We start from the raw sequence: 13,483 nt of genomic DNA, 5'->3' as shown, positions 1-13,483 counted from the left end.
TGGTCTCCTGCATTTGGACAAGTATTTCTTTCATCTGGTTTTCAAAGTGTGGAAGGAATACTAATAATTTAATTATCTCAGGTAGGTCTTATATAATTTTTATAGCCAGAAAACTAAAAGCTAAGGGAAGGAGGCAGCCAGCACCTCATCCTGAGGTGGAGGGGAGGTGAAAGGAGGTGAAGGGAGAGCAGCAAGACCTTTCTTAACTTCACAAGGAATCACATGCTACTGTCTGAGGGCTGAAAATGAGACCTGTGGAGCAAGGCAAATCAGGAAAGGAGAAGGAGGAGGAGAACAGGGAGAGGGAAAGACTGAGCAGTTTTCTCCTTATAGGGCTTGGCAGCCTTGAAGTAAACTTGCTTGAACTCATCACAGCTCAGATCCAGCGAACAGAAGTGCCAGTTCACTTGGGAGCTGCCTGGCACCTCCCGGAGCTGAGAGAGGGAGAGGAGGTGGTTTTGCCACCTCCATCCCACGCAGGGTCAGTGCAGCACTGCACAGCCCAGCACACGTGATCCTGCTCCAAAACTGCTGTGACAACTCTGGTCAGCACCAGCCGTGCTCAGCCAGAGAGGCTGAGAAAGTATTGAGATCTTGAGAGGTACAAACAGCAGAGAAAAAAAATTAGCAGTAAGAAAGGATATCTTAAAATCTTATCTATATTCCAATGCCCTCCCACCTTCTCAAAAGCCACCTCAAGCACCTGGAGAGCTGAATGGAGACTTTGTCCCTTGCTTTAGACATGGCAAGGACAGATGCTCAGCTTGCTTTATATTTCAGAATTACAACTTACACAGTCAAACCACTACAACCTTTCCTGCTCTGCTTAGTTAAATACCCCAGTGTATGCCAATCCTCCCCAGCCCCTGCCAGCCCGGCCCTCGCCTGTGTCTCCAGCTCACTGAACGTGGTGTTAAAGCACTCCATAACAATTTACTCCTGCATGCCTCTCTTTCACTTGACTGGAGAAGAATAACAAAAAGCAACTGAAACACCATCCATGCTCTAAACCTGCAAATAGGGCATAAAATAGAAATAGAAGGAAGCAGCCTGGATTTAAGAGAAAATAAATCAAGTGACACTCCTCTGAACCACCCTTTCCTATTCACCCCACTCCACACTCTCTTCTCGCCTACAACACACTGCACACTGGGAGGGAAGGGGAAAAGTTATTCCAGTAGCAGGTTTGACTTATTTTGTACACCTGGGGTAAAGAGCTCTCGTTTAAAGACCCTTCAGGGGAGCGAGGAAGGCTGTGAACCTGCTTTGCCGTCTCTCATCCTCAGCTGTACCAAAAAAAAAAAAAAAAACAAAGAGGAACGGGGGATTATTGGCCCAGGTGCAGACAGGGAAACAGCACAGACGAAAGAAGGAAGAAGGAGAGGTTCCCATTGGGTTCTCACGGGACAGAGCAGCTTTGCCTCAGCCGCCGGACACTTAATGAGAGGGTAACGCCAGCTCCCCTCCGCGGGCAAGAAACCAGGAGTTCCCAGCCAGGGGTGGGAACTGGAGGCGATTTGGGGCTGTTCTCGCCGTGCCAGAGCCCGGAGCGGCTGGAGGCTCGCTGCAGGGCCGGGGATGTGCCGGGGATGCGCCGGGCCGCGGAGCCTTTTCCCGGGCGGGCGGGTCCCTCTAGCGGCACCTGAGCCCCGCAGCGGCCTCGGCCGAGCTCCCGGTCCCTGTCCGCGGGTCACAGCCCCGGCTCCCGGTCCCTGCCCGCGGGTCACAGCCCCGGCTCCCGGTCCCTGCCCGCGGGTCACTGCCCCGGCTCCCGATCCCACACACCCTCCCGGCCAGGCTGGGCTCGGCTGGCTGCCAAGCCCCGCTCCCCGAGTGCCCACCATGGCACCCTGGGCCGCCCGGTCACAGGCAGCCCTGGCCGGGGAACAAACGTGCCGATAAAGTGGGGAAACCATCAGCATGGCATTTATCCATTACCAGCAAGAATTTCAGAACCCCCATGTCTACCTACACCCCCACTCAGTAGGTTTATCAGAGAATCATACAATACCCTGAGTTGTAAAGGAACCACGAGGATCATCAAGTCCAGCCATCGCGTCCCTGGCCTCGCACACTCCAACAATCACATCATGTGCCCAACTGCTTTACCCAAGCACTTCTTGAACTCTGGCAGGCTTGAATCTGAGACCAGTTCCCTGAAGAGCCTGTTCCAGTGTACAGCCATCATCTGGATGAGGAACCTTTCCCTGATATCCAGGCCACTTTCTCCTCCTCACACAGCTCCATGCCGTTCCCTCAGGGCTGGACGCCAGAGAGGGGAGAGCTGCGTCAGCCGCTCTGCTTCCCCTCATGAGGGTGTTGAAGACCGCAACGAGGTCTCCCCTCAGCGTCCTCCAGGCTGAACAGACCAAGAGATCCCAACCATTCCTCATAAGGCTTCCCCTCCAGTCCATCCTCATGGCTCTCCTTTGGACATTCTCCAATGACTCCATGCCTTTTTTATATCATAGCACACAAAAACGCCCTCAGGGCCTGAGGTAAGGCCGCACCAGTGCAGAGCAGAGGGGAACAATCACCTCCCTCAACCGGCCAGTGCTGCTGTGCCTGATGCACCACAGCATCTGCTCATTTACAGACTTGGTGTACCATACACACAAAAGGAAGAAAAATTTCAGTGAAAGGTTGATTTCCTAAGGAATCATCACTGAGAGGAGCCACTGGGCATGGAGCAGGTTGAAGGCTGGGTTGGTGAACAAGGGAGCTGCAACAGAGCTTTCCTCTAGGTTAAAACTCCTGTAGCACGAGGCTCCTGGGACAACCAGGTGCCAGAGGCAATGGAGGTTTCCCAGAAAGAGAACGTGACCTTTGCTCCCTCTCGTGGCTGCTTCAAGACTGAGGTAGTGAGTAACATTTTGGGAGCTGAATGGGACTCCAGAGCATTCCAATTAAAATTGGCAAGTCTGGGTAGTTCAGCAGTGTGTGCATGACCTCCCAAGCAAAGCTCAGAAAATACTGTCATTTGAAATGGTGGGCAGAAACACCTACGCAGTCAAAAAATGCACATAGGGGAGAAAAATTACAAATCACTAGAGATCAGGGGAGCTGATAAAACAGTAATAAAGGCTTCAGTGACAGGTAGAAGCTTCTAAGGCAGTTTCTAGATACACTGGTTCTTTCTGATGTGTTATTTGGTTTATTTCAGGATTTAATTCTAAGTACTCATGAACAATAGCAAGTACTATAGGAATAGCCACTTAGCTCCCCATTTGATTTGTTTGTGTTACTGGACTAGAGGTTTTGGTCACAGTTGCTCTTTACCACTTTTTGATATTGCACAGTACTGTGCAAAGTGACCAAAACTTCCTCATTTCCAGAATCTGTAACCCCTCTCATACTGCACAAGAACAAAGCAAAGAACAGGACACTGGGGAGTTATGCTCTGGAATTATAAAGTGGTCAATGACTGGAATTCATTCTAGGAAATAAAAATCATGCCGAAGTATGAATAACTGAAGTCTTAATGTCTTCATATATTTTCTGTGAAATTCGACCAACAGCATGTCTGAATTTGGTGGAATACTGGGCAGTAGTCTACTCTGGGTACTGAGGAGAAGAGCTTTAAAGTCTCAGCTGAGACCAGAACATGTACACAAAGAAACACATATAGACCACACAAATATTTGTACATGAACACAGAGCTAAAGTGCCACAAACAATCCTTTTCAGAGTTAGAAATCACCAAACATGACAGCAGATTTTTTCTGAGCAAGAGAACACCTGAGGAACTATTCTAGAAAGGGCTCTTTCCAATTCCCCCAGCATTTTTCATGTTAAGAAATTCTCTCTCATGCATTGCCTAGCCATTGATTTATACCCAAGTGCTTCAGCTGGTTCTTGTCAGCTGTCCAATTCTATTCCTGTTTCTCAAAAAGTAAATCTAGAATTGTTTATGCAATCCACATGCAGTTTGAATTTGCTTTTTCTTCTTTTTTTAAATATAGGCAGCACAAAAGCCACAGAAATACTTGAGCTGCTTTGCAAAGCTAAGAAAGAAAAATTATGACAGATTTTTTGACTCCTGTGCTTCTGTCAACATATTTTTTTTTCTGCCCTATATCCTTTCTTCACTGTCATACAGACACAAAACAAAGAAATAAACAAAACAAAACAAACAAAAAAAGCCACAGAAACAACTCTGCCAGACCTGGAAATTGCTTTCCAAATTTTGTTGGATTCTAAGGGGGAGAGGAAAATAAAATCAAAGCAAGGATTAAAAAAAAATCGATCCAAATCTTTCATCACAACCGTGAGGCCAGTTACAGTTACACATGCTGCATTTCCAAGGGAATACACAGTGGCAGTATGATCCCATCTCATTCCCTTCTGCTGTGGAATATATTGCTAATATTGGTGGTAATTACATATATTCAGACAATCTCAAGGCAAGCTAGTTTTAAATAGCAGAGAATGGACATTTTCAGGTTGTTTGGAGAGGTGTACAAACAATAACTCTGCATTCAGCACCATCACGATGTGGTGCAAACCACATCCTCCCATTCAATTGCCCAGAAACGTGTGGGTAGGATCTCTTGCCAGATAGTGCTCTTTAAAAAAGTCAACATTTGTTTGATGCAAAGAGACTCTTTTCTACCTGCAGTAGCTCACCATTTAATAAGTAAGTGTGGAGTAAACTCCTTCCCTTATTCCCCTGCCTCAATTTATTTCTTTCTGTCACTACATAACATCCAGACAAATGTTCTGGCATGGGAGGTCTCCTTGCTCAAATGCATCTCCTGGAGTTTCATTACTGTAGCAGGGAAGTTCAAACATTGTCACCAACACCTCAGGAGATCACAGATGAGTGAGTGAGTGATCATCTCTGCATCACACAAGGCACCTGTCAAAGGCCCCAAGGTAAAATGAAGCAAGCTGATCTGAAACAAATAAGGATAAAGAATAAGGATAAGAGCTTCCCCAGGCCCTGGTAAGGAAAAGGAAGATTGATGGTGAGCCAGGGTGCTGAGTGTGGCTTGGAGCATAACCAGAATGAGTGAAATCCATAATCCAGCCCCCAAGGGAGAGCACCCTCCCCAGAGGTCTCTCAGCGCTCAGCTGAGCTGGTGTCCCAGCAGCAGCCGCACAAGGACAGTGTGGGACATGCTGGCTCTCAGGTCCCCAGGGCTGGGGTCACTGCAGTCAGGGAAAGGCCAGCCCAAACACACAGCCAAGGAAGATGACAGGCCTGTGTCCCTTTAGTCCTTCCACTGAAATACAACCACTGCTTGCTAGACAGTCTGCTGTCATTAAGGTATGGTCACTTCTGAGCCTTTTGAGGGCCTTTTTCATACAAGGAAGTCCCTGCTGGCCAATTAGTCCAGCTTGCCCCTTGGCATCAGCTGTGGAAGCAATGCTGACCATGAATATGCTCCAGATGACTCTGGCCTTTGCTGCCAGAATGGAATGGGGAGTATCACTGCCCACAGCTGTTGTTATCTTGTTGTATTTCATATTTCTAGAGTCCCATACTGTTGTTATTATATTCTTAAAATCCATACCTTCTAGCTGATTTTCTACCATGTAGTTCTTCTCTGTAACACAGTTCCTCGTGGCTTCCACAGGGGCTCCTCCAGGGCTCTCAGCCCACCCCTTTTATCCCAGTTATCTTTACGAGCTACAGCTGCTGCCCAACTAAGGACTTCACAGCTGTGGCTCATTCAGAATAGCTGGGACCCACTTATCCAATCCATAGGACTCTCACTACACTCAGCAATGCATTTTCTGATCTGACTATCTATACATACAAAGTGCGCCTTAGTAACCCAAAATACAAGTACAAAATAATTCTCTTTTAATGCAGCAGAAGACTTAGAAATGTTACCATTTCCTCCCTGGTCTTTAGAGGTGTATTTCTAGTTCCCTCTTTCACACATCCCCCACACTGCGGTCATTTCCTTGCTCTGACCCCATCACCATGATCTCCTCCTGCTTCAGTACAACCCACTTCTTCACAGGTAGCCCACTGCTCAGAGAGGCTTCACAGAACACAGGGCAGCCAGAGTCTGATACACAGCCTCTACGTGCAGAGTTACTGCCCACAAATTCATGGGTTTTTCCATTTGCACATTTCCAATTGTGTCAAAAGAGCAAAGTCAAGCACCTGGACTTTTTTTCAAGTGCAGAAATATAGAAATTACCTTGTCCCAAAAAGGCTAAAGAGTGCTCCCCAAGCAAATGGGGATTAAAAAAAGAAAGTGGCAATAAACCAGACATTCATCTGAATGACAGCACTATCAGCCAGCAGTTTGTCCTGTCAGGTGGCTGTTTTGTCTAATATTGCAGGGAAATTCCTTCCTTCCAGGCTGCTTCTGCCTGAAGTTCATCAAATCCAAAGGTGTCAGCCAGCACCATTTGTGGACAGTCTTGATAGTTATGGGAGATCAATGTGATGTCTCATTTCCTTACTGATCTACTCATCTCATTTTCAAAGTTATTAATAAACCCAAGCTGTAGCCATCTAGGCACAAAACTCAAGTAGGACGAGAGGAATGCATTAAGTACCTTATTTTCTATTTTAATAACAACATCAGCAAAAAAAAAAAAAGCCACCAAAAACCTGAAAAATAAAAAGCCATTTCATTCTACACTTCCATTTCACAGACAGATGTGTTTTCTACAGTCTTGTTCAACATCAGAGATTAACAGTTGCAAAGATATTTGAAAAGTGAGACCAAGGTTTGAGTTGGCAACAGAGGCTGGATCTCTAACCCAGTACTGTGTAGATGTTATTGGTGTCCTCACTTCCCATCTTCACAGAGGGCACAACAAATTGATAGAGATATTTAAACAATCCAGCCTTAAGTCAGAAGCCTCAGAGTGGCTTTGGGTTTTTTTCCCTCTCTTGTGTTTAGCACAATCCCCTTGCTTTACTGTCTGAGCTCTTCATCGTCTTTTATAGTAATTAAAAGAATGCATCTCCAGCAGAAACAAGAAAGTTTCCTTTGTTCTGTGTCCTCAGTTAGAGATAAAAAATCGTACCAGAGAGACAGACAGAGAAGGAGAAACTATTGCCCAAGATCACAGAAGAAAACAGCTACAAAGAACTAAACCAAATTCTCCTCACCTACCTTGACATGATTCGATTCTCTCCTTAGGCTTCATTAAGTCATTTTTAAGTCTGTAAAATGTTAAAGGAAACAAGCAAGTGACCTTCTTTGACATAAAAGTGTAGGGTCTAGAGTAGAGATTTGATTAAACAATATAGAAATTTATTATTTTTGGCTAGTCTCCTTATTGTTAACCTTTACTGTTTAAAGTCATAGCTGGGGCTTCAGAAAATAGTACAACTGAGATTTGCTTAATTTGCCATTAACAGCTGTGGTGTCAGATCCTCTGGGTTTTCAAACATTTTAAAATCCAGAAACACAGAGTAGGCAAACACCAAAACTGGGACTCAAACAAGTGGGATTTTAAAGTAAAATAAAGCAAAAACCATCAGAGACACTGTGAATAATCAGTGAAAACAAGGCCATAGTCAGCTTGTGCTTTCAGAGATAGTGGAAAGTTAAAAGTTATTTCACATGAGGAAATTTTGTATAAAACCACTAAGAAAAAGGTTAAGGAAGTTTCTGTGCAAGGCCACAATCAAATTTTCACTCTGTCTATTCAACACCACACTAAGATGGCTCCTCAGGCTGCCACATGGTACCCTGAGGAAGGCTGTGATCTTACAAACATCAAGCAGATATCAAGCTCTTACCATATCCAGCAATTTTCTGATCCAGACACAGCCACTATAGGATTTGAGGAGGGGCACATCCTCCTTAGGCAGGTGGTGATTTTTGATGTGTCTATTTATCCCCACACACCCCCAAAGAATGGACACAAAAAACATATGGGAATCATGCTGAATGTGTACCTTGCATCAACACAGATTCGTTTCCATCTCTGCCCAAACAGCTGCTGAATCCTCTGATGTGAAACCATCACACATCAAATTAGTGGTGAGACTGATAATTAAAATTTCCTAACACTTTGCAGTGAAAGACTTCATTTGTACCCCTTCTCAAGGCTCTTCACTGCTCAGACTGACCCCCTTCTGCCTCAAACAGGTGCCTCATACCACAGGAGTGTCTGGGCTAACACAGAGCCCTGGCCCAGCCCACCTTGCCAGGTACCAAATGCAAACTTGGATCAAAATGCTCTGCTCATTACAGAAAAAACTCCAAATGTTTCTCTGTAGCAGTTCTTACCCCCACACCCCCTTTTCCTACTTACAGAGCACTGGCTGTCCATGACTCCAAACACCAACCCCACAAGACCCTCTGGCTCTCCCAAAGTGCAGGAGTGCAGTGAAAGCCTTAGGGCGCAGAGCTGCTCTCACCACAGCTTTTATAGCCCAAAACCTAGCAAACCCCCCTGCTTAGCAATTAAAGGTATTTTGCAGGACCAGCTGTGCATTTGCACAGGTGTTAACAATTCCCTGAGCTTCTTGATCCTTAGGACAGGCCCTTTTGCAGGGCAATCATCTTTCCCCATCCTTTCAGGGTTTTCCCATGTTCCTAATATCCATTTTAATTGAATTTTCCCTTATTTCCAGAGCTGGCTGGGTTGATATTTCCTTTGGTTTAGAAGTCTCCAACATCACTATATCTTTAACATAAAGAAATTCCCAGTTTCATTTAAAATGAAATCTTGAGCTTTTTGGTCTGTTCTTCACCATTTAGTTCCCCCTAGTTATGCATGATTTTCCCTTTTTAAACTAGGATCGCATGCCATGTTACAGGTCACATCAGCTAAATCAACCTCACTTGCTCACTAAAGGTTTTTCTACATCTCCTCTAAGTTATTGTTTAGTCTCAGAAACAAAATTTTAAGTCGTGTCAGTCCCTGGTTCATTGACTGTGGAGTTAAACAGATCTTCTGTTGTTACTCCCATGGTGTATGATTGCTAATGGTTTTCAGTCTGAATGACTAAGAAAATTTCCTGTGACACAAATCTCTGGAGTATTTCACTCTCTAAAAGCATTAGGTAATTCTTTATTTGCATCCAAATTCAACTCCCTAGTCTATCCCAGGAGGGCTTCCTTTGACATCTTTTCCTGGAATAATTCTGATGGAAACTAGTCTGTGTTATCCACATTACCTTTTTTTTTCTTAACATCTTTAAAGTATGTTTCTACTCCTCCAATACCTTTAAAATCATTATTCTATCATTTCTCTACAGCCCATTTCCAACATGATTGCTCCTGTCATGTAATAATCACTGCTGCTCTTCCACCTCAATGTAATTGTTGTAGTTGATGAGGATATTCAGTTTCCTGCTCTAACAACACCTGCAATAAACAATGGTTTGGTGTGAACACCATCTCTGTTGTCTCCTGACCATACTTTCTAGGCATGTAAAAGTAAATACTTTGATATTGCCCACTTAACTACAGTTGGCAGCAGTTTTACTCCTTTTTCCCCTTCTCCTTTTATTATAAAAATAGCTCTAAGGACTTCACTACTTTTCCAAACAATTTTATTCATTTCTTTATTTAGATTTCTTTTCACAAGCCTTGTTAAGTGTGATCCCAGGAAGCTGTGTCTTCAGCATTATCCACCCTCCCATGGGGGATGCCCCTTTGCATGGCTTTTCCTTCTAACCACACTCCTTGCACTGACTGCAGTGATCTGGAGGAGCTTTTCTGTCCTTCCTTTCAAAGTATTTTACCAAATTTCACCTAAACCAAGTCTTTGTTGAATATCACTTTCACACAGTTTTGGTTGTTTTTTTTCCCCTTCGGGCATTGACAGTTTTTTTAACAGGGAAAAATCCGCTGTTGATTCTTCCTATGACCTTCAGAATCTTTTTCAGCCTCAACACCCTGTCCTAGTCCTTCCTTAGGGATGTAGGCCATGAGTCTCCCATTCACCAGTGAAAACCTGACCAATTTTTCCTAGCCAGGGTTGTTTACACTCCTGGATGTGCCCTTTGGGGCCAGGTGGAAATCTTTGAGGTCCTCTCCCTACTATTCTTCTTCCTGGCTCTTGCCTCTCTTTTGGAGTGAGGTGCTTTGCTCCTCTTCTTTGCCACTACTGTTTCTTTTGCTACTTATTGATTGTTTTCTTCAGCTTCACCACAGTAATGCCTCCTCCTCTCAGCATTTAATTACCAAGAAGTGGGTTTGAATCACCAGCAAAAATATTCTTTCCCAGAACATAATTAAATTCGTGGAACTCATTGCTGCATCTTATATTATATATTAAAAACATAAAAAAGGTTAAAAGTCATTGAAATAATTATTTCAAAACTGGGCAGGTTTACCAGTGGCTGTAAAAAGATGATTCAAACACAACCTCCATCTCACAAAGTCCTAAACCCTTGACTGTAAGAAGCTGAGCAAGGTTTTCAAAGGGTCAGATAGTCGTGGTTTCCTATGGTCTTTTCTCTTCTGGCCATTCTGGACCATCCTATAAAATATTTCAGGAAGTTAAAACAGTCTCAAGCCGTCCTCAGAATGTTCCTCTGAGCTGCTGACAAAGAGATGTGTTTCACAATGTCTGGGCTTGTTTCACAGCCAGCTCCTCATTCAAGTCATAGAATCATGGAATGGTTTGGGTTGGAAGGGGACCCCCAAGTCCCTCTGGTTCCAGCCCCCCCTGCCATGGGCAGGGCATAAGACACCATAGAGGCATTCAGGTACCAATTCAGCCCCAATTCCATCAAACTCTACCAGGCTGAGCTCTCCAGTGATGGCACTAAAACTGGAAGGGCAGAAGAATTGCCTGCCCATCAGGTGGCGTCTGTATCTAAAATGTTTGCTGAGGGTGAACTCCAGACATGGGACTTTGACATTACATCAGGTAGGTGTATGCCAAGAATTTGGCTTTTTACATTTTTGTCACATACATACCCTCCTTTTTTTTTTTTAGAGATATGCTAATTCTCCTTTGGCAGTTAAGCACAATGACCTTTCAAATGCAAGCTGTTGTGCAAAAACAGTAGAAATTCTATGCCAATTTACATATATATATATATTTCTATATATGTAACTAGTGAATAAGGGAAATGGGACTAATGCATTTGCAAATCACTGTGCAGATTGATCTTAAATCATTCTTTGTGGTATTTCAGCATTTGTGAAGACAACATGAGGCTTAGCCAGCAATAATGCCTGCATGAAGCCATGTCTGCTATGTTTTCTTGCCAAGCAATCCAGTTTCAGCAGGTGAGGAGTCAGTCCCCAGTGCTTTTTGCTAGACTGAGAATCAGAGGAGCACACTCAATAGTTGGCCTCATCTTTTCCGCGCACATCCTTTGTGTGATCAAAAAAGATCTTCAATACATGAGCACTGCAAATTGGTATTTTTCAGTGCCTTCTTGGAGCTGATGCTGAGGTTATTTCTTGCATACAAAACAGATTAAAAAGAAAAATCGCACTGCGGGAAGGGCTTGTTTAACAAAAGCTAAGTTTATCTCATCAGCTGCGTAGCTCAGCAGGAGTGATTTGACAGAGCACAGCACGAGCTGGGGGATTTTATTTTGAGCTGGCTCTGGTCTGATCCTGTGAGCTGAACACCCGTGAGCAGCTGGGGAGCTTTAGGTGAAGCCCAGGGGTGCTGCAGGAAACATGCAGCGTTTGCTGTGTGCTGCAAGGCTGCTGGACAATGCCAACCCCGCACAGTGAGCACGGGAGCTTCTTTTCAAAAGCACATTCCTGAGCCAGGCTAACACCGTGTGAGTGCATCTGCCAGCAGATGACTGCAGAGAACAACAGCTACAGGAGAGTCCCAAGGACAGAACGTGATCCAGCCTCTCCATGCCACAGCTCAAATCTCTTTTTGCTCATTTGACAGGCCCCATTTGAAATGTGTTTTTCTAAGGATGTGCTATAGAGGGATGATGACAGCTGCAAGCTGAGAGCTAAAGAATGTTTTGTGTTTAGCCAAACATTTCCTCTGTGCCTTAGCATCTTCTATGTGTTTCTTATTCTCTACTTTATAGCCTACCCCAAGCTGTCTCCTACACCAAAATTAGGTCCAATTAATATATTCAGTTCAAAACTGCTGCACCTGGTCAGATGTGGGCTGTACTGACCAACATTTTTTTCTGCCTTCCACCAGACCGATACCAAGACAAGAGAAAGGCTTAAAATACTCACAGGAGAGGAAAAAAATTTCCATTAGTCTGAGATGCACTTTACAGTCACTGTCAAGATGGCATTTCCATTTGTGTATCAGAAATTCAGATTCTTTCTAAAAGAGGGAAATGATATGCAAACAATATTCTAATAGAAGACAAAGACTGGGATTTTGAGTGCACAGAAGAAAGATTTATTTCAGGTTATGGTTTCCACAGCAACTTTTCATTTTATCCCTCATGTGTCTATCTGTCTTATAAGGTCTTTCACAATATTTATATATAATGAGATGTTCTGTTAATGGGAAATTATTAAGAAATTAATTTCTCAGGGAAAAAAAACCCATAACTTTTCCTGTGTATATTCACAGCTTCACACACACACAGAGCAATGCAACTATGAATCAAGATGTTCGCATATAGGTGTAGATTTTTATTTCTGCTATCTATAGCAGCATGAAATTGGCAGCCACTGTTGATTACACAAGAATGACAATGATGAAGGGTGTGATACTAAGTGTAGCTGCTACATATTCAGACCTGGAGGCAGGCAGTGCTCCTGAAGGTATCAGAGCTTTGCAGGCACTAACTTGCCTGATTAAGGAGGCAGCCCTAACAATACACTGACTGGTGGTGTTGGATTCCAATCTTCCTGATTTGAATATTTCAAGCAAGTTGCACAAAAAGACGAGCAGCCAGACCAGAGCTTTTCAGTAGTTGGCTGGTTTGTCTGTTTATTCCACACAACACTCCTCTCACACAAGATGGAGTGAATTACAAGACATTCATGTACTAAGCATGTTGTTCTGCAGCATATGGCCACATGTTTTGCACAGAAGAGGGGGTTGCACTCTTCAGAGATCATAAATCTAGCACAGAAATTATTTCAGGGGGGCTGTCCACATCTTCTTTTTCAGATGCACACATGGAAATCTAAAATATAAGCACAGCTAGATACGAGCATTATGATATGACAATATAAACACTGTTGGACTGTGGCAGAAGTGAGAGAAAAATCAATCCCAAAAGCACTTAGCCCTGTTTGCTCAGCAGTATTTATTGACAGCTGAGAGAATAGAATGAGTGGAAATGAAATTTTCAGAGCTCAGTACACAGTGATGAGATTAAAGTCAGAAGACCTAGAGAGGGACCACGGGCATAAAAATGCCTTAATAATGTAGAATGCGATGTTTACAGCATCCTCTTTCCTATTATAGCTCTGCTGGTGACTAAGCCTTGCCTGGTGCACTGACCTTGGCTGGCTGCCACCTGACAGAGCCCAGCCAGACACTCTCTCACTCCCCCTCCTCAGCACAACAAGGGGAGAAAATATGATGGAAAAGTTCATGGGTCGAGATAAGAACAGGGAGATCACTGGTTAGTGTCATGGGCAAAGCAGAC

The sequence above is a fragment of the Melozone crissalis genome, unplaced genomic scaffold (assembly GCF_028551555.1).
Source record: "Melozone crissalis strain CALT ecotype California unplaced genomic scaffold, PUWL_Pcris_2 ptg000009l_1, whole genome shotgun sequence".
NCBI classification, from domain to species: domain Eukaryota; kingdom Metazoa; phylum Chordata; class Aves; order Passeriformes; family Passerellidae; genus Melozone; species Melozone crissalis.
This window is presented reverse-complemented; position numbering follows the sequence as displayed.